Source organism: Bidens hawaiensis, unplaced genomic scaffold (assembly GCF_021521415.1).
Source record: "Bidens hawaiensis isolate Kalapana, Puna unplaced genomic scaffold, B.hawaiensis_p1.1 tig00043335_1, whole genome shotgun sequence".
NCBI lineage: Eukaryota > Viridiplantae > Streptophyta > Magnoliopsida > Asterales > Asteraceae > Bidens > Bidens hawaiensis.
Window position 1 is genome coordinate 43,453 of NW_027497677.1, and position 26,942 is coordinate 70,394.

The 26,942-nt window shown below is 34.3% G+C and overlaps 3 non-coding genes and 1 pseudogene across 4 annotated transcripts; 1 reads left to right on the forward strand and 3 right to left on the reverse strand.

Annotated features, from left to right (window-relative positions):
• Positions 1 to 2,426: 2,426 nt before the first annotated feature.
• Positions 2,427 to 2,632, reverse strand: LOC143594215 (small nucleolar RNA U3). The gene has a single exon (XR_013146288.1). It is a non-coding gene; the product is annotated as a small nucleolar RNA U3 (small nucleolar RNA).
• A 1,031-nt stretch (positions 2,633 to 3,663) lies between these two features.
• Positions 3,664 to 3,874, reverse strand: LOC143594213 (small nucleolar RNA U3). The gene has a single exon (XR_013146286.1). It is a non-coding gene; the product is annotated as a small nucleolar RNA U3 (small nucleolar RNA).
• A 1,034-nt stretch (positions 3,875 to 4,908) lies between these two features.
• Positions 4,909 to 5,119, reverse strand: LOC143594214 (small nucleolar RNA U3). Its single transcript, XR_013146287.1, has one exon. It is a non-coding gene; the product is annotated as a small nucleolar RNA U3 (small nucleolar RNA).
• A 12,769-nt stretch (positions 5,120 to 17,888) lies between these two features.
• Positions 17,889 to 25,401, forward strand: LOC143594209 (potassium channel SKOR-like; annotated as a pseudogene). The gene is made up of 11 exons (XR_013146285.1): positions 17,889 to 18,346; positions 19,822 to 20,046; positions 20,129 to 20,192; positions 21,164 to 21,800; positions 21,887 to 22,066; positions 22,816 to 23,037; positions 23,113 to 23,301; positions 23,992 to 24,067; positions 24,155 to 24,449; positions 24,532 to 24,653; positions 25,058 to 25,401. The product of XR_013146285.1 is annotated as a potassium channel SKOR-like (transcript).
• Positions 25,402 to 26,942: the final 1,541 nt, after the last annotated feature.

Genomic DNA, 26,942 nt, shown 5'->3' on the forward strand with positions numbered 1-26,942 from the left:
GTTAGGTTGCCGAGCCTTGTGTATTTTTATATTTTACTCCTTTGGACCTCTATGTATTGGTTTCACACTACCTTGCTGAGCTTTGACTCGCTTAAGGTAGTGCTCACGAGCTTATTCTAAGCTTAGTGTCACGGAGCTATCCCTTTGACTCCGTGTGGAGCCCGAAGGCCAGCCAATCGGCCCGCTCATAATCAGGGCTTGCTGGTTTCATCCTGCCTTGGACTTATCAGGCGAGCGCCAACAGCTCGCAACCAGCGATGTGTTCGTCGTGCCAGCACGACTAAGCATGTACGCCTTCCTTCCCGCTGAGGCTATGCCCAATGAAGTCCGGGACGAGCCAACAAACCCAAGCGTTTCAACACAATTCAAGCATCTCGATCTTCAAATATTTGGTCCGTGACACTCTCCCACCAGCATAACCATGCAGGTCCTCGTGCATGCACATGTCGTCCCATACCGATGTGCAAGACTTAGACGTTGGTCTTCCCCTATGCCATGCATGTCTGAAGGGCAAGTTTATCGTCCCATACTAGCTCACAAGCCAAAGCCATGCGTTTTGAGAATGATTCACTCTGATAAATGGGACACCCGGTAGTTCAGCCAAAATGTGAGTTTGCCGTGTCGGTTAATTATGCCGTCGGATTATGTGACGCCGACGTTCGCCAAATTAGCAGACTTCAACCCCAAATTACGGCTCTGCCACACTGTAAAACTTTTAACACGAACACAGTGGTCTTCACTTCACTAGACTAGGGCGGAGCTCACGATCCCATAATCACGGCTTACAAAGACCATTCGATCTTCTCCCACCACCATTGCAAAACTCATCCTCGACATTTCTAAGCTCTTTTTGGTTGAGTGTGCACGTTCCAACGTATCCAAGGTTCGACCTGCTCTGATACCACTTGTCACAAAGCTATCCCTTTGACTCCGTGTGGCGCCCGAGGCCAGCCAATCGGTCCGCTCATAATCAGGGCTTGCTGGTTTCGTCCTGCCTTGGACTCATCAGGCAAGCGGCAACAGCTCGCAACCAGCGATGCGTTCGTCGTGTCAGCACGACTAGGCATGTACGCCTTCCATCCCGCTAAGGCCGTGCCCAATGAAGTCCGGGACGAGCCAACAAACCCAAGCGTTTCAACACAATTCAAGCATCTCGATCTTCAAATATTTGGTCCGTGACATTAGGCTCGTTTTGTGTTTTCTGAAATTACATATAAAAAAACTAAAAATATGTATAAATTAATTATTATAATAATAAGGAAGTCGAATTCAAGCCGAGCTATAGCTTGAAAAAATGACCCACGAGACAAGCTTAAGCTTTAGAAAAGAACTCTATACTAGTCAAGCTCGAGCTCTTGTAAGTCAAAATGAGCCGAGCTCCGCTTTTCCACCCCTATACTTGAAACTCTCAACCCACCAACTTAGATACCCTAATCAGCCATGCCTTATGAGACTTGTGATGTTCCGCTTCAGCGGTCACAAGTGACAAGACAATAATATTTTTTATAAAACAAAAGACCATAAATGATGAGTTGCACACACCATTGGTAAAAATTTAGTATGGAAAGACATACATAATTTGATGATCAAGTCAAATATCAACCAACTCTAGCTACCTTATGGTAACAACTACCCTAATCACCACCCACTCATGAGTTGCAGACACCATTGATGAGCTCATCAAAACTGCTGTAGATCACTAGATATTGTACTTATCTCCATATTCTTGTAGCGCGGTTATATTAATACACAGTTTATTGTTTAGAAAGTTTTAATATGACGAGTGCTCAGAAACATATTTGTTCATATAACCAAATGCAACAAGCAATCAAGCAACATTGTGGGCGTGGTGAATTCTGAAAACACATAGGTGATATAGAAAGTTATAGAAATCTACCTATTATAATAAAGTAAAATAACTGTGACACGTACCAGTTTGTGGTTAATCCTCACAATTGTTTTCCCTCCAAAATTAATATATGTCATATATCAATGATTATTCACTTTACTTTTACACTCTATTTATATTATATCTATAACATGAGTCATATGAAATTATGCTCAAGTGAAGCAAAACATTCACAAACTTGAACAGGTTAACCTGTTATTTTTTCTGTCAATTGGCAAACTCGAGAAACCTCTCAAGCTTATCAAAATCTTTTTCATAGTGTAGCTCATAAATATTATTATATGGAAGTATTCTCCGAAATTTGTTCCTAACAAAATTTCTTTCAATTATACATATATGACACTAAAAACAAATTTTAAATAGATTGAGTGTTCTTGGGTATGTTTTTAATATTTTTTTTATTAAGTTTATTTTTTTTGGAAAAAATCATTTTGTAATATAAATAAAATCAATTTATGTATAATGATATAGGCATATATGTAATACATCTGTACATGTTCTAGTAAGCAACTTCCATTATCTTTTGCAAGCAGCATACAGAAGGCTCATTACATGAGCTGGCAACGATCCTCTACTGAGCCATGGTCTAGACCATAAGCTCTGTTAATCACGCTCTAGTTACACGGTCCTAGATCATCAACCAGACATGGGTTTCTGTCTTCTTAGGAATGAAGAATACAGAGGTACGAGCCTATATAACAGATCCTGTTCAAGTAAGGTCGTGCCTTTTGGTCTCCTTGTTCATATTATAAACATGCGTTTGTTTGCACTTTCCAGCGATGTGGGACGAGATTAAGGCCAGCCTTTTGGGTTTACTCTAGGGAATTTGCACTTCCCATGTTTTTTTTTGTTTAATACATATTTTTTAAACCCCAGTTGTTGTACCAACATAAAACATAAGTTCTAATAACTCATTTGTTCCAGGAACCCACCATCCTATCAATATTTCATGAAAAAACAAAGGAATTTTGAAACCGATATTCATTGCTACTCTTCTATTGTATGATTGTATCTTAAAAGTCAGATATGGCCAAACTAGAGACGAAATCTAAACATAGACATTTTAGTCTCTTTGGATGCATAAAATAAGCTGTGATTATTTGGTACTTTCAAAGACTAATAAATCACAATGTAGAAAAAAGTTAAAATGGGTTAGTGATTCAATGATATCTTAAATTCATATGATACCCAGCAAACAAAGAAGTACCTTCAACAAAACCATGTTGAGTTTATAACTTAGAGCATCCACAATACTGGGGCTTAGGTCGTTTTTGGGGCTTAAGTGGCATTAGACGTTTTTGGCTTTTGCTCGCTTTTGGTACGTTAGAGTGGTAATCTGTGGGCATGTATCCACATTATGTGTAATACCCTCTAAATCTGATGTATTAAACAAAATGCATCTTCTCTCCTCTTTCTAAACTAATCACATAGGGAAAAGAATCATAAAATATATGGATAAAAATTGACATAAATGATCAAATCAAAGACATCTTATGATAACAACCACCCTAATCACCACCCATTGGCACGTATGAGATCATTTTAAAGAGCATTTAGATCATTAGAAGTCCAGCTTATGGGCCTTCTTTGTTCATATAACCAAATGCAACAAGCATCATTGATTCATCGTGTGCCAATCCTTCAATTTATGCGTTACAAACATACTCAGATTCAAGGATTATAACCTGACCGTAGACACTATTTCTTCAAGCATTTCAGTTGGTGTGCATCTCCAAGTCACCGAAAAAAGAATTTGTCTGTCAGACATCCGTGCAACCATGCTAGTACTCATTATGAGCTAGCAACGATCCTCTACTGAGTCATGGCCTGGACCATAGGGCTCTGTTAATCACACTCTGGTTGCACAATATTGGTTCATCAACCAGACATGGGTTTCTGTCTTCTTAGGAATTAAGAATACAGAGGTACGAGCCTATAGAACAGATCCTGTTCAAGTAAGGTCGTGCCTTTTGGTCTCCTTGTTCATATTATAAACATGCGTTTGTTTGCACTTTCCAGCGATGTGGGACGAGATTAAGGCCAGCCTTTTGGGTTTACTCTAGGGAATTTGCACTTCCCATGTTTTTTTTTTTGTTTAATACATATTTTTTAAACCCCAGTTGTTGTACCAACATAAAACATAAGTTCTAATAACTCATTTGTTCCAGGAACCCACTATCCTATCAATATTTCATGAAAAAACAAAGGAATTTTGAAACCGATATTCATTGCTACTCTTCTATTGTATGATTGTATCTTAAAAGTCAGATATGGCCAAACTAGAGACGAAATCTAAACATAGACATTTTAGTCTCTTTGGATGCATAAAATAAGCTGTGATTATTTGGTACTTTCAAAGACTAATAAATCACAATGTAGAAAAAAGTTAAAATGGGTTAGTGATTCAATGATATCTTAAATTCATATGATACCCAGCAAACAAAGAAGTACCTTCAACAAAACCATGTTGAGTTTATAACTTAGAGCATCCACAATACTGGGGCTTAGGTCGTTTTTGGGGCTTAAGTGGCATTAGACGTTTTTGGCTTTTGCTCGCTTTTGGTACGTTAGAGTGGTAATCTGTGGGCATGTATCCACATTATGTGTAATACCCTCTAAATCTGATGTATTAAACAAAATGCATCTTCTCTCCTCTTTCTAAACTAATCACATAGGGAAAAGAATCATAAAATATATGGATAAAAATTGACATAAATGATCAAATCAAAGACATCTTATGATAACAACCACCCTAATCACCACCCATTGGCACGTATGAGATCATTTTAAAGAGCATTTAGATCATTAGAAGTCCAGCTTATGGGCCTTCTTTGTTCATATAACCAAATGCAACAAGCATCATTGATTCATCGTGTGCCAATCCTTCAATTTATGCGTTACAAACATACTCAGATTCAAGGATTATAACCTGACCGTAGACACTATTTCTTCAAGCATTTCAGTTGGTGTGCATCTCCAAGTCACCGAAAAAAAGAATTTGTCTGTCAGACATCCGTGCAACCATGCTAGTACTCATTATGAGCTAGCAACGATCCTCTACTGAGTCATGGCCTGGACCATAGGGCTCTGTTAATCACACTCTGGTTGCACAATATTGGTTCATCAACCAGACATGGGTTTCTGTCTTCTTAGGAATTAAGAATACAGAGGTACGAGCCTATATAACAGATCCTGTTCAAGTAAGGTCGTGCCTTTTGGTCTCCTTGTTCATATTATAAACATGCGTTTGTTTGCACTTTCCAGCGATGTGGGACGAGATTAAGGCCAGCCTTTTGGGTTTACTCTAGGGAATTTGCACTTCCCATGTTTTTTTTTTGTTTAATACATATTTTTTAAACCCCAGTTGTTGTACCAACATAAAACATAAGTTCTAATAACTCATTTGTTCCAGGAACCCACCATCCTATCAATATTTCATGAAAAAACAAAGGAATTTTGAAACCGATATTCATTGCTACTCTACTATTGTATGATTGTATCTTAAAAGTCAGATATGGCCAAACTAGAGACGAAATCTAAACATAGACATTTTAGTCTCTTTGGATGCATAAAATAAGCTGTGATTATTTGGTACTTTCAAAGACTAATAAATCACAATGTAGAAAAAAGTTAAAATGGGTTAGTGATTCAATGATATCTTAAATTCATATGATACCCAGCAAACAAAGAAGTACCTTCAACAAAACCATGTTGAGTTTATAACTTAGAGCATCCCCAATACTGGGGCTTAGGTCGTTTTTGGGGCTTAAGTGGCATTAGACGTTTTTGGCTTTTGCTCGCTTTTGGTACGCTTGTTGGTCAAGTAAGGTCGTGGTTCTTGGTCTGCTTGTTGATATTATAAACACGCTTTCGTTTATGCTTTCCACCGATGTGGGACGAGACAGACCCGTAGCTGGTCAACTTCACCTACTCTTTTGTGTTTAGTCAACATAATTTGCACTTCTCATCTTAAAAGAAAAGAGGATTTAATAAATCATTGTACCAACATCAAGCATTAATAAAACTCATTTGTTCCACCAGTTAATATAAACAATGAAGTCTATCTAGATTTTATTACAAAGACTTCACAATGTAGATTTTGTGACCTTGATTAAATTAGTGAAAAATAAAACTTTTAGGCTGTTTAATGTTTATTTATTGATATCTTAAGTAATTTTTTTACTCAGTAAAATCAAATTTGACTTTTAAGTCAACATAATGTGTCATCAAATTAAGCTTATGTATCTAATTATCTATTATCATTTATCAAGTAACAACAATTCTCCATATGAAAGTTAGGATGTTACAATTATGGATTTTCAAGAAAAATGATAATTTAAACTAAAGTCTATCCAAAATTGTGATTTTGGTGATTTGGTTGTCCAAATTGGTCAAAACGCAGCCTAAACACTTTTACAAGTATTTCGAAACAAAAATATGCTTTGCAGTGTTATAAAACTTATTTTCGCTAACCTTGATGGCAAACATTTTATATCGGCTTACATAATGATAATGATGATTTTGTAAAACTGAAATATAAGTTCATTTTAAAGAGCAAAGAAATGGCATGAAATAATAAAAATCAGAAGTGAACCGGCTATGATAGAGATATATAAGTACTTACGTGTCGTGTATGAAATATGCAGGTAAAGAAAATGTTAAGTGTGAGTTTATAGCCAATGTCTATATTTAAAGTTTTGATCTAGAGGCATACATATCTTTTTTTCTTACACATATTACCATTTGTGTCTATCTTAACTTGTAATTTAAGCACAAACACAAATGACTTGAGTGGATGCCATATTTTTAGCTAAGATGAATACATGCATTTGTGTATTTCTATGACTAGATTTACTGTTTTATATCAATAACTGATTATGTGGAATATGGTATGTGATTTATGAACTTGTTTCCACAAGAGGCGATAACACAGGCGATGCAACTGCGCCAATATCCAGGTTGGCGAAATTTAGATCACCCATGGTTGTGAAACATGGGGTGTGAATCTATAGTCTATACAATTAACTTGTATGTAAATTCATATGTTGGAAACCCACGATAAATCGTGGAGTAAGTTTGTATTCATTCAGATCCGAAGTATATGAATTATGTGATTTAGTGAAAATTCACGGTAGTTTATGTTCAATCAATGCATAAAATTTGTTACGAAAAAAGTGAATTGGTGAGTTGTGCGATTAAATATATATGTTATGTGCAATGCTAAGATAGTACAACACATGAAGAAGTTTTGTAATGTTTTTAAAAAATGGTTGCGTGACATCACCTTAGGCACGATACGTACACAAGAACGTAGGCCTACGAAGAAGTGTGCTTTTTACCTATCATTTTGCAACCATACGATGATAACATATTTTTTTGGGCACTGTAGATCTGTTGTGGATGAAATGCAATATGTGCAGAAGCATTGCAGGCCTACAATGAAGTGTTATCCTACCTACCTAATGACAACCATATGCTGAAAAGATATTTTATATTAGTATTATATTATAGACTAATCGTATGAGAAATGCAACATGTACACAAACAACACATCCCTACAATGAAGTGTGTTTCTTACCTACCGAGTAGCAACCATACGATGAAAATATATTTTGTTCGATAGTGAAGACTACTGGTGAGCGAAATAGAAGACGAAATTTTTTAAAATAAGCAGAACAATCCCGCAAGAAAAACAAAAAGTTACCTAAATGTCATATTAAGTACACTCCCTTAGTCCCTTATGAAAAAATTGAAGTGCCAAGCACCAAACTTGAATTATGTTTTTTGTAATATTTGATTCACTAGGTGAGGATAAAATGGAAAGAAAGAGATTTAAAGTTACGGTATTTTGAATTTTATTAAGAGAAATCAAAATTACAATCAACAACGCTGTAAAAGTAGATCTAGATTATCTTTATGATGCCAAGACGACTTTCTTTAACGGTTTAACCCCTCCTGGTTACTCGAAATCGATCAAATGTGACCAACCTCGTCCAAAATTGGATCTGGTCGGTTAACTCGAGCTGATTTTGACTTAAAAAAATGAAACAAATTCCTACGTCTATAATATCAAAGAATGAATATCAATTTTTAATCATGATTACTAATTTTTATAATACTTCATATTTTAAAGATGTACCTTTCAGTTTATAGTGATATTCAAGTATTTTGTTACAAATATTAGTAAATTTATAAATTTTAACATATAAATAATTTTTCAAAATTTAATTTCTTTATTACTAACCATGTCCGAATACTCTCCGTCTAGACCGAGTACTCGCAACTTCCCAATCGACTAACTAGAGAGCACCTAACGATTTATGCAATCATGACAATTAATAAGGTAAGATTAAATTTTGTATATGAAATGGATATAGCTCGGCTATAATTTATTATTTTTTTACATGAACTATAAACAGAAAAAAGCAAGAAACTTAGGTACACAAAACGTACTTTTTTTTTCGTCTCAGACTATAGGATGACATACAAGTTTAGCATATATTTTGGATTTTTGTCAGTATTATCATTATTGTAATTATTTTATAATTATTTATTTTTAAGTACTTTATGATTTGTTGTGACCAACCCAATACAAGCGAGTCCAATGAAAATGTAGCAGGCCCAAGTGAACTGAGAAGAAGCAAACGTTGAAGAGCCATTCCCAGCAAATTGAAGGAGTCAGGAGTGTGTGAGGTAATCCACAACAACATGAATAACCGATTGGAAAGTATCATGTAATAAGTAGGGTACGGCGAGGAATGCATGATTAAGGAATTTGTTAGTCTGTTGTGTTTTCACTCATTTCACCTTTGTAATTCTTTTCTAGATTTGTAATTCTCTTGTCCGTGACTCCGTGTCAATACAATTTGTGATGAATTCCTATTCAACTAAACCAAATATCGGTTTATTACATGATTAATGAAAGGTGATCGATTATTTTCTAATACTCTAGACATACAAACACGAGATATGTTGGGGATTCGTTAGATATAATGTTTGGATAATATGAGAGTAGTGAAACATTTGAAATAATTCGGTGGTTCTTCATAGTTTTCTAATCGGATAAAACTCAACAATTACACAAGAACTTTGTATGCGTGACTGTGTGAATTTCAGGAACCAAAGATTTCGAGAGAGATGACCAAATGACAAGAAATTAGTATTTGCATAATTAGGGTTAGATATTATATTAACATGCGCCTAATTTCGACACCGAATTTAACATGTAAGATTCTAAAAACTTCAATTTCTAATTAATTTTTAATGAAGCAACCAACAAAGTGGTTATGCCCTTGGACAATTAGACCCCATCACAGGTTGTCACCCCTCGAGTCCAGATTATGCAAATATAAAAACAAAATGAAAATAAAAAAATAAAAAAATAAAAAAGAAGAAGAAGAGACAATAATGCTTTTTTATCTGATTAAATGGAATGACACATGTCATAATCTTTTGTCGTTGTTAAAGTGTGGTAGCCTAACACACAAAAAGGTCGTCGTTTTAAAAAAGATAACGAATTAATTCAATTATAAATATTAAATTAAATTATAACTAACTATACATTATTAGGCTGAGGGTAATGGGGGGTGAACGGGGGGTGCGGGCGCTGATGTGGCTCGCGAACACCGCTACACCCCTCAGGTGAGCCGGGGCGCGGTTGGCCCCCGTGGCTGGGACCGCGGGGCTAATCTAGCCGTTGGAGTTTTTGTTTTAAAATAAATAGCCGTTGGCTATTTTAATGCTTTTTTTTTCATACACATTATAAATAACTACCCCATTTTAAAACAATAACACACCATTCTCACTACATTTCTCTCTAATAATTTAAAAACATCTCTAAGGTGCTGTTTGTTTTTGCAGACATAAACTGTCTGCAAGCTGATTTCATCTGTTTTCATGTCTGCAACTGAAGATGTGGTCTGAAGATCTGCAAGCTGAAAATATAAGACTGTTTGTTTTTATAAGCTGATACTGTCTGCATAAACTGAAAATATGTAACTGTCAAACTTATCTCACAAGATAGAAGTCATTTATTCAAGTTACATAGAAAATATAATAATAAAACCAAGTTTAAAAACACAAATAGTGAAATAAACTCAAAGTACATTATTTTGCATTAATTCTTGTGCTATCTGATCTCGAAGTTGACTCATGAATTCACGGTCCGCTGCACTTCCATGTCGATCTACTTCTTCTTCACCACCATCTTGTGCATGTTCATCTCCATCTTGAAGGCGTACATTTGGGTGATCATATTCATCAAAAAGTTCATCACCTAAGCCCTCTTTCCGTATAAAATTGTGAAGCGCAAAACATGCAATCGTAACATTTCGTTGTGTAAGCAATGAGAATGGGGCCATTTTTTTTAATATTGGAAAACGTGCCTTTAATACCCCATAAGAACGTTCAATAACATTTCTAAGTTTTGCATGTGCGTGGTTGAATTTTTCTTTGTCGGTCAATGCACGATTTCGGCGAAAATCTCCAAGCCAATACCTCACATTTCGATATGGTGCCATAAATCCACGAATGTGTGCATACGCAGCATCACATAGATAATATTTATCTAAAATAGACAATACACGCATCATCTTAAAACTATGTATGTAATATAAATAATAAAGTTGAGATCGTAAATATATACCCGGAGGAGGAAGTGGAAATGGTGCATTAGCATTTGTTAAAGATTCAGACAATATTCTAGAATCATGTGCTACTCCTTCCCATCCGGCCACGAGAAAAGTAAATACCATGTTGAAGTCACATATGGCCAAAACATTTTGATAACACTCGCCTTTTCCTCTTCCTCTATACAAATGTTGTTTCTGAACAGGGACAATAGCATGTATCAAAGTTCCATCAAGTGCACCAATCGCTCCCTATATATAATTTAATTGTTAATAATATACATGGAAAGAAATCACAATAGAACTTGTATAATGTACCTTAAAAACTCGTCGTAATCTCTTATTACGCCCTGGAATATCTGGATTAGGATTAAAAGATGTTGGTACTATAACCTCTTTAGCAAACTCCATCATTGTTGCCAATACTTCATGAAAATACTTATGAATTGTTTGTTTCGAGTGTTGAAATCTACGCTTAATAACCGAAAAACGTTGATTGTGACCAATCATCATCAAAAACATAGCCATTTTTTCTTCAAGGGAGATGTGTTTGCTATCTTTTAACCAACCTTTTACTCTAAAATGTGTGCAAAGTCGAACAAATGAATCACGTGACATACGTAGGAGTTCAATGCATTGTCTATCATTCCCTTGCAACAACTCTAAAGTAAAATGGTGTCCGGACATAACCGAAGTGTTATCTCTTTTTCTTTTGGGATTTCTCGGCCAAAAAACTGCACAAAAAACTGCTCAAAACCTGCAGCAATTTGCTGTAAAAAACAGCTCAAAAACTACACACAAACAGCAGCAAAACAGCTCTAAAACAGCCCAAAAACTGCACCAAACATATAAAAAACAACTTCAGTTTGCCAAACTACTGCCAAACTACCAATACAATACACATAACGGTGTCAACTTACATAATTGTTCAAAATACAAAGCAAATAACGGTTCACATAATACGAATCACATAACATGAATCACACCAAAAAAACAAATACCGACATCCCTCCCTACTTGAACATCCCTAATGTCGTCCCTGTCATCTTAATCCACCCTTTCAACACCTCAGGGTCTGATGGCAATGTCATCCATGCCTGTCTCATTTGTAAAGATTGACCAAAAATGTTAAATGCTGCCAAAAACAAGGGATCTATAGGCTCTAAGCCAACTAATTTCAACTTCTCATAACATTCGTCAATTGATGGTCCTTCCATGCTTTTCACCATATGCTTGAGTGCTTGTTGCATATCTTTAGCCAAATCATCTAGGGTAATGGTGGTCTTAGAGGTTTTAGCCTTTTTGTTGGGCCTAGCTTCATTATCATTAGATGTTTGAGCCTTATTATTGGTAGGAACTTCATCACCATTTTGAAAACTTTGTTCATGAGAGTCTCCATCATCATTTTCTAGATTATGAAAGCTACCATCTTGTATCTGAAGTGTTTGGACATGTGGGGATGATGAAACTCCAGATGTTTGAGTAGATGTCCATTGATTACCACCTGTAGCACTAAGCCCTTCAAACACAGCTATGTGAAGGTCAAGATGAGGCAACGGGCGCGTTTTTAATGACATTGCCCTCGGGTGACCCTGCGCCAAATTAATAGGAACTATAATAAATACTTTTCACTTTAACATATGACATAATACTGGAAACCTAAACAAATGCACACCTTCTTAAAATCTTCCCATTCCTGAGGCGTTAAAGTGAACATATTTGTTTCTGGGTTGTATAGATTTCCAGTCTTGTTTCTCAAATAGCACCATCCTACATATTTTGATTTCATAGTATCAAAAGCATTTCTAATTTGCTTTTGAGTCAAATCCATGTGAAATTGTTCCTTGAGTTTCTTCCCTACTATAACCCAAGACTCCCTGCACAAGCTTTGTCCATTTCTACCTATCCTCCCTATTTCTTCAAGACATGTTTCTAATAAGCATTTAACAGCCTCATCCGTCCATTGTTGTCGACCATCATTAGTTTCCATCTAGAATTAAATCACACATAACATACAAGACAAACTGCTCTAATAAACAACACAAAACAGCTCAAAAAACTGCACAAAACATGCAGCAAAACTGCTCTAATAAACAGCACAAAATAGCTCAAAAAACAACATAACAAACTTGCCTGAACAAAAGCAATCGAATAAATAAAAATCCAACAAACAAATATGAATCAACAGATGCTAGTTTCGTATTTGAACCTAAACCCGACCCCCCCTTGTTTGATTTTGATGGTGTTGCGTGTGTGTTTAGGGTTTTTCAATTGTGCGCCACAAAACCACACTATACATATACATAGCCCTGATTATCTCTCAGTTTAGGGTTTTGTTTTTCAATCAACACCATGGGAGGGGCTGGTCGGAGGAGAAGAGGGAGGTACCTGGTCGGAGGAGAAGAGGGAGGTCACCGGAAAAATGATCGGAGGAGGAGGAGGAGGAGGAGCGCCGTCTGATGTTGTGTGCGTATATGAGGGAGTAGGGTTTTGTGAAGATGTTATAAGAATGAGATCATGTCTTATTTTTGAAGAGGAAATAAGATGTGTTCAGATCTGTTTAAAAAAAAAACAAACAGTCTTCAAGGGTGACGTCTGCGCGCCTGCAGACATAAGCTCCCTTGAAGATGTTTGAAGAAAAAACAAACACCCCCTAAGTCTCTCAAATTTAAAATCATGTCGGGCTCGGGTTACGGTAATATCAACACATAACCGGAGCCGGCTAAACCCGCAGAACAATCCCAAAAAGGTAAGGAGAAGAAAACCGAAGAAACGGGATTGATGAAGCTCGAGATAAAATTTAACGAATTGTCAGGTACCCTCCTCTCGATTAATGAGTCTCGACATACAAAAAATCGGTTAAAGAGTTTGGCATTTCTAGCTAAAGACTTTAGCCACCTACCGCTATCCGACCAAGCGATAATGGAGGAAGAAAATGATCTTATTCGGAAGATATTGGCGGAAAAAAATAAAAATAAAAATAAAAACACTATTTTTATGTATTTTAAATTTATGTTTTTATTTTCCTTTTTATTTATGTTTTAATGAAGTGTTTTAATTTATAATTGTGTGCATAAATAAAAAATAAATAAAAAAATTGGATCAAGCCCCGGATCACCTGGACCACTACACCCTCCGGGGCTTGGTTGAGGGGCTTGATTCAGTGCTATGTCATACCCTATGTGTCGGGTTTTGATTGGATCACTTGGGGCTCAACCAAGCCCCATTACCCTTAGCCTTAATAGTAAGGTAGCGTTTGGTATATAGGAATGATAAGGGGAATGGAATGATTCATTACGTGGGAATGAAGAACGTGGTGTTTGGTTACTCGATTGAATGGAATCATCCATTACACATGGAATCCCATTCAATCAAAACCATTTCCGCCCTATTTCTTTTTTTCATTCAATTCCTCCCTTACCCTACTTTCTCAACACCACCACCTAACAACAACCACCACCACTACCATTGCCACCACCACCACCTGACCGTCACTGTCACCGTCGCCACCACCACCACCTGACCGTCACCGTCGCCACCACCTCCGCCACCACCACCACCTTACCACCAGCGCTACCACCGCCACCTGACCATAACCGCCACCACTATTGTCGCTGCCTGACCATCACCCTACCATCGCCATCACTACCAATGCTACTACCGCCACCCCCACCACCACAACCATCCGGCTAACCGCCACCGCCACCATTTTTGTCACCGAGCTACCACCACCATCGTCATTTCAGTTTTTTTTTTTTTTTTTGTAAAAAAATATATATATTTTGGGATATGAATATTTTTATTATTTCTATTTTATTCCTACAAATATTTTTGGATACCAAACAACATAAGGTAATTATTCATTTCATTCCCATAGGTTAACCAAACAAGACAATGGAATGGTAATGATCCATTTCATTCATTTGTTTATTTCATTCCTTCTCTCATTCCATTCCTTCTTCATTCCAATACTTCCAACCAAACATAAAGAAATTAAAAGGATGCAATAATTAAAGATCGGCAAATAAATATAATTAATGAATTACCATATTCAAATTATTGAATTAATAATTAAATAGTTTGTAAGGATTAACGTGGAAGCGACACATCAACAAAAAATGTAGTATTTTGTTAAAAGTATAGATAAATATTGACACACACTCGAAGTAAGACTTGCGAGCTAATTGAGTTGTTAATTTGTTTTCAAGCATGCCTATTCATATGTCAAAATTTTTTATTTGATGTTTTATAAATAGTAAGGTTCATGAACTTATCAGGAGGTGTTATTTATTAGTATGAACTAGTTTAAGGCCTGTGTATTACACGGATAATTGATTAAAATTTTATACTTTAACCATTAAGTGAATTATAGTTAACAAAATGATCATATATTTTATACAGTTACAATTTACATTAAAATTACAGAAATTACATAACTAAGATTACACAAATATGTTACAAATAAGTAAAACACTCCTTATACACTACATTTGTGATTGTATTGGTTGATATACATTGTTTATCACAAATCAAATCTTTAGCCCATGCCTGCTTATAATTCTTAATAAGGTAACACATAAGTATGTTTATAACTCTTGATATAGGCACACATAATTGTCCGTTTGATAAATAAGATTTTTCAAGTACATACCAACCCTAGCTAAATGATAATATATCCATGAAACTAACAAAAAAAATATTCTTACACATAAAATATCATACATGTTCATCAATTAATATATATAATGTCATTTGAGATCATGTGCTCATGTTTATCCTAAAACATGATTATCCATAAAACCAAATTACCTAGACTTTGACGATATAGTTATCCTTATAACTTTTAGAATTTGAAATTGATTGATCATGATAAATTTGGTGCCATTAATATTCTGTCTATGACAAATATTTACTTGATTTTATATTTTACAATTAACAATTGTATAATTAAGCAACATATAAAACTGGAAATTAAAATATAACAAAATATTTTTTTTTCATTTCATATTAATGTAAAATGACAAAGACATACTAACCTTAAAGTCATGTTCAAATAAAAGTGATTATTCTGAGTTAGTAGAATAATAGAAGGTTTAAAGTTGAAAGTATTTGATAAGGAATGTTTAAATTTTGAATACTAATCCCCTGTCATTTGTTAGTATTATGGGAGTTGCTGTAATATTTAATTAATCAATATATATATTTTAAAAACTTATAGAAAAAAAAACAAAGATTTCGGATTTGTTGGAAGCATGGTAAATGACTTTTAACCTGATTAACTATTTTTTTTTTAAATTAAGATGTGAAAATATATGTTCTGAAGCATTTTGGTCTGAATTATAAAAGAAAATATTGAAAACTAAATATTGATTTCTTATTGCTAAAACTCTTTATACTACACAAAAAAATCATATAAATAAATGATATATACTTCATATAGTAAATCGGTATACATATAAATTATAAATATATAATTCAACTACAATAATTTAATGCTAAACACCAAGATATATAATATGTATTCTCTATGTCTGCACTATTTTTACAAAACATTTGGAGAAAATTAAAAAAAATACACATTTTTCCGAGTTTAAATGCATATGAGAAGATATTAAATCCAAATTTGAAACCAATCTTATATAAAAGTTTATGCAGTGTTGCTCGAATCCCAATTTAAAAAATAATTTGTAGTTTACCATACAAATTCAAATTCTTTGACAATAATGCACATTTATTTGCTTTAATTTGCAATTACCTGTGACTTTAAAATTATATAAAAATTACTTAATTTTAATATTTTCTTATTTCACCATTAATGTTAATGAATGAATCGATTAGGATTTATATATAATAAAACACACTTGAATTCATATATTGACATGGCTTAAAATATAAGGACCGTATATTGAAATAAGTGAAAAAATGTGAGGATCACTATGAGGATAACAAGTGGCAAAAATAGGTAGTCTTTTATTATCACCATTAATGTTAATGAATGAATCGATTAGGATTTATATATAATAAAACACACTTGAATTCATATATTGACATGACTTAAAATATAAGGACCGTATATTGAAATAAGTGAAAAAAATGTGAGGATGACTATGAGGATGACAAGTAGCAAAAATAAGTAGTCTTTTATTAGAATAGGTAGATTTTACAAGTACACTAGAGATAATCTCTAAAAAAACTTATAAAGAAGTATATCTAAGACTATCCCCATCAACAATCTCACAATCTCAATCTCACATTATAAAATTAATTTCTCTCTCTTCAATTTACAAAATTTAACTCACTCCAATCTTTTACTCCCATTAACAACCCAATCTCATCATTTTTTTATTAAATAAATTCAATTTATAATTAGTTTTGATTAACTATATAAATATACTTAATTAATTATATTTTTTTTAAATATAAAAAACTTTAAATAATTCAATAATAGTTAAAACTAAAATTTTATATAAAAAAAACGATTTTTTAAACAAACTCCATTTTTAACGAAATTTATATCGGAATGCTCACAAAAAAAACTAAGTAAGACTGTGTTTTTAGATTTTTTTTAAAAGTCAAATATAATAAGTTATAAAACAAAAACCAAAATATATATATAAATAATTGTTACGAATTAAAAAGAAAAAATAAAATAAAAGCACATCCAATTACATGCTGACACGTGGCCATTATTGAGAAAAAGAAGGGATTGCAATCCCAATTGGTGGACCGATCGGTTTGCCCCTCTAATGCCATTTTTTTTTAATTGTTAGGATTGTAATCCTAGATCATGAATGGGAGTAGTTTAAGAGGTAGATACCCATTTAATAATTTAGGTTCCAAATCACTTGTATCGGTACATATTTTCTTAGCTTACTTTGTAAGTTTGAAACTTGAATGTTTATGATGTTAACCCCGTTAAGGTGGGATGTGACACTGGTCGGTCAATTTCTACTAATAGATCGTTTCCAAAGTGTACAAAACAATAATATACCATCATCACTCTTTCATTAATGGCAAAAAAAGAAAATATATAAAAAAAAGTAATAACAATAATAATATACATAACATGGTATTTAACCCGTTACTCAAATACGAGTTTATATGACTAGTGCCATTTAGTTTAGCAATTCAACATTTATACATCACATAAATTTAACAACTGTTAAGTTGTGGGATTAAATATACATGTTAACCCGTATTTAAAAATTTCAAAGTGGATGTAAAAGCTGAGTGAGAAGAAAAAAATATATGATTACCGCGAGCACTATCATAGACAGGACATGTGCACACCTATTAATAATAAAATAATAATAATAATAATAATAATAATAATAATAATAATAATAATAATAAGAGATCAAATTAAATTTGATACGTGAAATATAAAATGTAGCCAGCTATAAATTGATTATTATCATTCAAACAGGATCCTCTGCTCATTGCTTCCACATCCATATCACACAAACAACTAGCCAATCATCTCTTTATATCATTTCCCGTGACCTGAAACGTCACCAACTTTAATTCGATCACCATCTTCTATAGCCTTCTACAACTTATCCATTAGTTCGTTTATTAATATGATGAGTGAGATTGGCCGGAGGAGCATGTCGACGGCGGAGGAGCGGCGGAGGGAGGGTGAGGATGCGGCGGAGTACGAGGTGGAGGATCTCCGGCACGGTGAGAGGTTGGGTAAACGACGACGGAGCATGTTTGCATTGTTGGCGTGGGACTTGGGGCTGGACTCCACTCACAGAGGATTCAACACAGACAAAAAGTTCGATGGCTTCTATATTCTCCCAGAAAACAGGTTTCAATGTTAATTACTTTCATCTTACTTTCTATTTTAGCCTTTTGTTTTTATGTTTGAGATTACACGTGGCGGTAGACTGGTGGATGAAACCATCGGTATGTCGTTATGTCAATCGGTTTCGAATCATCACAGACGGTAACGAAACGGGTGCATGTTTTGATTTGGGTTGGTTTTGGCTAAAATCGAATTAAAACAAAAGTTTGGTTTCGGTTTTTTTCAGTTTTTTTTTGGCTTTCAATTTGGGTTTAAATCGGTTTTGGTTTTCCGGTTTGTTATTTAGCTTGAAAATTTTGGGCCGAAAATATAATTGACGAAAAGTAATGAATGTGAAGATAAATCATTGGGAAAATTTCCAATATGAACCATTTGAAGAGAGAGAAAATGGAATTTGGCCACTAATCTTCAATATTCTTAAAATGGACAATAAAATATGGACTAAAAAATATGGACTGAGACGACACTTTAGATAACGGGCACACGATCTCCACTTATATCAAATTTCAATCCATATCTTTTTGGTTTATTTTAGGAATATTGAAGATTAGCAAGTTAAATTCCGTTTTCTCTCTCTCTTCAAATCGTACATATTAAGAATTTTCCTTAAATTATTTTATTAATTACAAAGAAAGGAGCCCTTCGGTTTCCTCACTTTTTCTCACATACCACATAAGTTTTTTCAATGTTTATTTATTTTCTTTCCATTTTTCTCTAAACATCACGGTGTGAATCAACTTTTCGCTAATTTTTCCCATTTCTTTCCAAAGTCACCGTCACATCTGGGATAAACTGTCGAGTATTCCTTGCACCGTTTACTCTACTCCGTCCCCTCTAAATTACTTAAAAATAATCACATTGATGTTTTTCCAGTTGAAAATAATAACTTTAAACAAATGTAAAACCAAAAAAATCAAAGGACATATCTTAAAACGGAGTCAATTCGTATTAAAATTGTTATACTAGTCATATCAATTCCATTTGGGCAAGCTAACTCGAGCTTGCACGGCACCTAACCCAAACACCATTAGAAAATAGGAAATCCTATGAAAACGACTCGAAAATATATTACATTAAAAAAAAACACCGAAGCAACGGTGATAAAAGCACGAAATATATAAAAAGTCAAATATAGCGATGATTGTGCCATGTTTTATCATTTACATTTAATAAAAAATATATTCATTTGTCAAACTCTAGTACACCTGTTAATTGATTATGTTTCATGCTTGTACCTATAAACAACAGAAATAACATGACTGTATCCAACCCAACAACTACACTTGGTTATTGGTTCCATGCTGATGGTGTAGTCAAACAGACATTTACACCAATCTTTTGGATCGGTTTTGAGTAAAATAAATTAAAAAAAATATTAACATTTAAATATATTATCACATTTAATAATGATGTCATATGTTTTTTAGTCTGATTTTTACCGGTCCGACTAATAAACCAGTAAGACTTTTATGATACAGATGGTACCGGGTATGGGTGAAAGTAATATTCGTATGGGCGGTCTACTCTTCTTTCTTCACACCAATGGAGTTCGGGTTTTTCAGGGGGTTACCAGACCGCCTCTATTTATTAGACATATTCAGTCAAGTTGCTTTCTTCATCGACATTGTTGTTCAGTTCTTTGTTGCTTATAGAGACACCCAAACCTATAAGATCATCGTTAGCCCCCGAAAAATCGCTCTTCGGTCAGTCTTTCATCCCCAACACACTGAAAAACCAATAGTCAACGTTAGCTATTGTTGTTTCAATATGCTAACTTTCTTGTAGGTACTTGAAATCTCATTTTATCTTTGATTTACTCGCCTGCATGCCTTGGGATATACTTTATACGGTACAACACTTTCTAAACTCCATATAGATCATCAGGGTGTTAAACGACTCGTGTTTACGAGTTCAACGTGACATTATTTCTTTAAAATGTGTTTTATGTAATAAATTAGATTCGTTGGGTATCTTATAGCAAAGATTAAAACTAAAAAGGAAACTGACATAAAATTTAATAATTCAAATGTAATTGATTAATACACATGCATAATTTTTAAATTTTATGTCAGTTTCCTTTTTAGTTTTAATCTTTGCTATTAGATACCCAACGAATCTAATTTATTACATAAAACACATTTTACAGAAATAACAAAAATTAATGGGTTAAACAGGTCAACCCACGAACCTGCCGGTTTGATCCAAACACGGCCCATTTAGCTAAACGGGTTTGCGGTTTCGACCCGAAACTGACTTGAAACCGATTATACCAAACCCAAACCCGCGAATATCGTGTTAGGTTTATGCCGTGTCAGTCTTTTACACCCATAGTTGACATGAACACAACCCGGTTAATGCTTTTTTTATTTTTTTTTACTTTTTTGCATGATAATATTTTTAAATTTACAACTTTTTAACCAAAAGTGCAAACATATATAAATCCAATCCCGCACAAATGAAACCAACCTACTAAGCATATAAATAATTAACTAGATTAGTTATTATTACTTTACAGTTTTAAACTAGAGTAATTACACTAAAAATTTATACACTTCTCATGTTAAGAACTGTATGTATTTTACCCAAACACTGTAAAAAAGTCTAATTTTAAAATCTTATGTCAATTTATGTTTAACTTTTTAATACTTGGGATATAAATATTCAATCAGTTTAATTTTGACATAAAACGCAGTTTTCTTAAAACAACAAAAAAAATAAATGGATTAAGCGTGTCAACATGTTACTCCAAGTTGATATGAACTCGACCCATTTAGCACGTTAGCTAAATGGAACATATAACCATATGATCATATTAATCAGGCTTCTGGGAAGAAAGAGGAAGTGAGATACCTTCTACTAATTCGACTAGTGCGGGCACGTAAGGTTCTAGAATTCTTTTCGAAGCTAGAAAAGGACATTCGGGGTGAACTATTTATTTTCAAGGATCATAAAACTTATAGCTGTCGAGCTCTACTGCACGCATACGGCTGCATGCATATTCTACTATCTAGCCACAACCCTGCCAGCAGTCGAAGAGGGATATACGTGGATCGGGAGCTTAAAACTTGGCGATTATAGCTACTCAAACTTCCGAGAAATTGACCTTTGGAAACGTTACATAACGTCATTATATTTTGCAATCGTTACTATGGCAACGGTTGGTTATGGTGACATACATGCAGTGAACTTAAGAGAAATGATATTTATTATGGTTTATGTCTCATTTGACATGGTTCTTGGTGCTTATTTGATCGGTAACATGACAGCTTTAATTGTAAAAGGATCAAAAACAGAAAGATATAGAGACCGGATGAAGGATCTTCTTAATTTCATGGATAGAAATGAATTGAGCCGAGATATACGAAATCAAATTAAAGGTCACTTAAGGCTGCAATATGATAGTAGTAATACTGATTCTGCTGTTATTCAAGATCTTCCTATTTCTATTCGCGCTAAGGTTTTAATACCGGTTTTAAACGTTGTTTGGTTATAATTGTTTTTGTTTTTTTTTATTTGGTTAACATGTGTTTTTGTTTGTTGTAGATATCTGAAAGCTTATATAAGACGTATATTGAAAAGGTGTCGCTTTTTAGAGGGTGTTCTTCGGAGTTTATTAATCAAGTGGTGACTAGAGTGCAAGAAGAGTTTTTTCTTCCTGGTGAAGTGATAATGGAGAAAGGGATTGTTGTTGATCAGCTTTATTTTATCTGTCACGGTAACCTGGTACGGTTTTATTTAAGGGTGTTAAATGGGTCGAGTTCGTGGGTTGAACCTGACATAAACTTAAAGATTTGTCATGAAGCTGAATACTACGTACATGAGTTTTCACGGGTTGACATGAACATGGCCTGTTTAACCTGATATTTTAATTTATTTGCATATTTATACTCCAAAATTGCAAATTAAAACATATATATATAAAATTATAAATAAAATAATTATTTTTAAGTATAAACTAGTCAACTGGTTTAATTTAATTATGACAAAAAATACAACTTTAAAAAAGAAACTCAAAACGAATAGATTACATGGTCCAACCAATGAACTCACCAGATTGACCCTGAAATTACCCGTTTAGCTAAATGTGTTCACGGGTAGGGATGCCAATCTTTTCAAGTTGTGGGCTGAATTGTTCAAATCGAACATGACTCGTTTAACCTATTTATCTAAATGTGCCAAATCGGTTGGTAGGTGATATGTTTAACTAAACAAGAAACATGCCAACCCAAAACCTTATTATTTCGGGCTGTATTCGGGCAGTTTTTCAGGTTGTGTTGGAAATTACTGCCAAATTCTCGAGTTTGACCCGAAACTGTCCCAAACATGTTTATACTAAACTCAAACCTGACAAATTCCCTGTTAGATTCATGTCGTCTCAGAAATTCACACCCCTAATTTGTGTTACTATTAAATTTACTTCTTGTTTATTTAAAGTTTAGAATTTTATATAAATGATACTAAATTTGGTACAGGAAGAGGTTGTAATACGTGAAGATGGATCAGAAGAAGTAGTATCAAATCTAACACTTCATGACTCGTTCGGTGATGTTCCGATTCTATGTAACATTCCACAACCATACACGGTTCGAGTGTGTGAACTTTGTCGACTACTGCGGCTTGATAAACAAACTTTCACTAATATTCTTGAAATATATTTTCTTGATGGAAGGAAGATCTTAAACAATCTAAGAGAGGTGAATACTTGAAATTTTAAACTGATTAATATTCACATTATTTCTTTTTATTCATCTTGAAACATGTTCTTGCAGGGTAAAGAAAGTGATGATCGCATGAAGAATATGGTGACAGATATCACAGCTCATATTGGAATGCAAGAAGCAGAACTTGCATTAAGACTCAATAATGCAGCTTTTAATGGAGATTTGCCTCAGATAAAGAGCTTAATTCGGTCCGGAGCTGACCCGAACAAGAAAGACTATGATGGAAGGACACCACTCGTATGTTTTTCATGCAGCAATCTTACATAAAAAAATTCATTAGTTGGTTCCTGGGTCTGTTCTGAGCTCAAACCGAACTGAAAACTGAACACTCAGTATTTTTTTTTAAATCTTTGAAAACCATTCCGTTTCAGTTTCTTCGGTTTGTAGTGTTCATAACGGGTTTAGTTCGGTTTTGTCTTTTAAGGTTGAAAATTTGGGCCTAATTTTTTATTATTAATTAATGATTAATTGATTATTACACATTTGGGCCTAAAAGTTTTAAGCTGCACTGTTTATTACCTTTTTATAAATTACTTAAATAATATATATACTAAGAATATGAATTCCGATTATTGTTATTTGTACAAAAAAAATATTTGCATCTAGTATATTATGCGTGAGTAGCATATTTTACCAGAAATGAACATTTTATGCATTTGTATACCAGAGGGCTTGTAGCCCAATGAAATCAGTTAGAAGTTGACTTTAATCCATAAATTCAATAAAAAATGCCTACCTTTTTTTTAATATAAGTTTTTACAGGTTCGCTTTTTTGGTTTTCTGTACATGCAAAATCGAAATCGAACTAGAAATTCATTTATTTTTTGGAAAAACCTTAACTTAACTGTTGGTTGGGTTTGGTTATGTTGGTTATTTCGGTTACAGTTCAGTTATTTTGGATACTAACAAGCTATTTGACATTCACAGCATCTTGCTGCAGCCAAAGGATACATGGATATCGCTCTTTTCTTAATTCAAAACAACGTGGAAGTTAACATTTCCGGTAAACTTTAATCTAATTCATGATATTCTCAAATCATTTAAACTAATCACATATACTCATAATATGATTCATGTCATTTTCCAATAGATAACTTTGGAAACACACCCTTGTTTGAAGCGATCAAGAACACGCATGATAACATTGCATCCTTACTAGTAAAACACGGGGCGTCGTTGAATATAAACGACGCTGGCAACTTTATGTGTTCACATGTGGCGAGAGGGGACATAGATATCATCAGACGGGCTTTATTATACGGTGTTGACCCGAACTCAAAAGACTATGATTTTAGAACTCCACTTCATGTTGCAACATCACAAGGACTATATTTAATAGCAAAGATGCTAGTTGAAGCTGGAGCTGGTGTTCTATTGAAGGACAGGTATAACTTTGTGATCAATATTTGTTGAGTCTTAAAGGCTGAATGCATAACATAAAATAAAACTTACGGTTTGAACGTGTAGATGGGGTAACACTCCTCTTGATGAAGCAAGATTATCTGGTAACAAGATGTTGATAAAGTTATTGGAAGAAGCCAAATCTTTGCAGTTGTTAGAATTCCCTTCATGCTCTCAAGAATCAACAGGTATTTAAGTTTATTAATCTAACAGTTACAAATGATCTCATCCAATCAAAATGTGTCACGTACTCATGTGTATAAAAATAGTCACGTTTATGCAAAACTTAATTTTTTTGTGCCAATTATGACACGTGCCAATGTGCTATTGGTTGTTAGTCTAACTGGCGCAAAAATAGCTAAGTTTTATGTAAAAGTGGTCCACGTGTCGATCTTTGATGAAAAAAAATTGTGACAGTCAAATTTATAACTTTTAAAGTAAGTTTCATTCGGTATTTTGTTAGTATATTTAGTCAACATGGCTATTCACGTGATTTTTCCTATTTATAACGTGTTCATTAGGTAGATGAAATCGTTTCCTTTCTTTTTTTACCAGTCATTCTAAGTATAAGTTAATTTGTGTTTAGTGACAGATAAAATGACAAGAAAAAAATGTACCATATATCCATTTCAGCCATGGGAACCAAAGGATCAAAACAAGTTTGGGATTGTATTATGGGTTCCGGACTGCATTGATGAACTCATGAAAACAGCAGCAGATAATTTAAAGATGGACCTTCCTCCCACTTCTAATTGCATCATAATAACAGAAGATGCAGGTCAAATTTCTGATGTGGATATGATTAATGATGGACAAAAACTCTACTTAATTACTACTCAAGCATGAGTTATGCATCATTGAGTTGACCATGTCATGCTGCAAAATTTTGTACTTATGGCGTTACATATAAATTGGCATAATTATTTTATATGTTTATGTGAAGATTATTAGTTATTTTATATGTAAAGTTTACAATTTAAAATGTTTTATAAAGCTTTTCTTTAAAATTGATTAAGAGATAAAAAAGAATTTAAACCCATTACTTTGATTAAGCTTTTTCTAGACACCTTACTTTTTTTTGCTTTATGCTTTTATAAATTCAAACTTGATGCCTATCTTTATGATTGTTCTTTTTATCATGCAAGCTCGAATATTCCCCTATATAAAACGTAAAGAACTGTATCAATTACAAGACAAAGAAGGACCTTTAAGGAAATACAAATAACATAAAGACGCATATACTACTAACTATTTACAATTAGCACTCCTCCTCAAGTTGGAGCATAAGTGTTAATCATGCCCAAGTTGCTTCAAATAAAATCAATTTGAGCTTTCCGAAGAGGTTTAGTGAGAATATCCGCAAGCTGAAAAGTTGTCTTGATATGAATTGGTTGAATGGATGGAGGACTGGTTTGAGTGCCTACGATCTGATCTCTAATTAGATGACAATCAACCTCAATATGCTTCGTCCTCTCATGAAATTCTTGATTCTTGGCTATATGTATAGCTGATTGACTATCACAATATAATCGTATCATGTCATCTAAAATAACCCCGAGTTCTTTGAGAAGTCGACGAACCCACATCATTTATGATGTTACATCTGCCATGGCTCTATACTCGACACATCACTTGATCTAGATACAGTGTGCTGCTTCTTACTCTTCCAAGATATTAGATTTCATCCAACAAATACACAATACCCGGTGGTGGATCTTCGTGAAATCGGACAACTTGCCCAATCTACATCCGAGAATCCAGATATCCGACCATCTATATCCTCTGTAAATCACCCACACGATACTGACCTTGATCAGAATATAAGATCCCCAGAGCTGTTGTGATCTTGAGATACCTCAAGACACGAAGAGTAGCAACCCAGTGTCCGGTGTGGCCATGAACTGACTTAAGACACAAACATAAAAGGAAATATATGGTCATGTGACTGCTAAATAATTAAGTTTCCCAACCAATCGATGGTATCGCTCAAGATCCTTCATTGGATTCCCGTCTTCTGGAAGGAGCTTCCCTGTTGGAAGAATTGGGGTGTCAACAAGCTTACAACCCAGTAAGCCACACTCGGTTAACATTTCAAGAACATACTTTCGTTGTGAGAGAAGTATTCCTTGTGGTGAACGAGATACCTCTATGCCAAGGAAGTACCGAAGTCGACCCAAGTCACTAATATGAAATTGGGACCGAAGGAATTGTTTGAGTTCGGTAATCCCGACCTCATCATCTCCTGTAACAATGATGTCATCCACGTAAACCACAACAATAATTCTTCGGCCATGGTGGTGCCTAAATAATATCGAGTGATCATATGCACTACGAACCATCCCCAATTCACCCATAGCACCAGAAAAACGACCAAACCATGCTCTAGGAGACTACTTAAGACCATATACGGAACGATGTCACCTTCATATTTTCGAGGCCTCCTCCTCAATAACGAACTCGAGTGGTTGCTCCATATA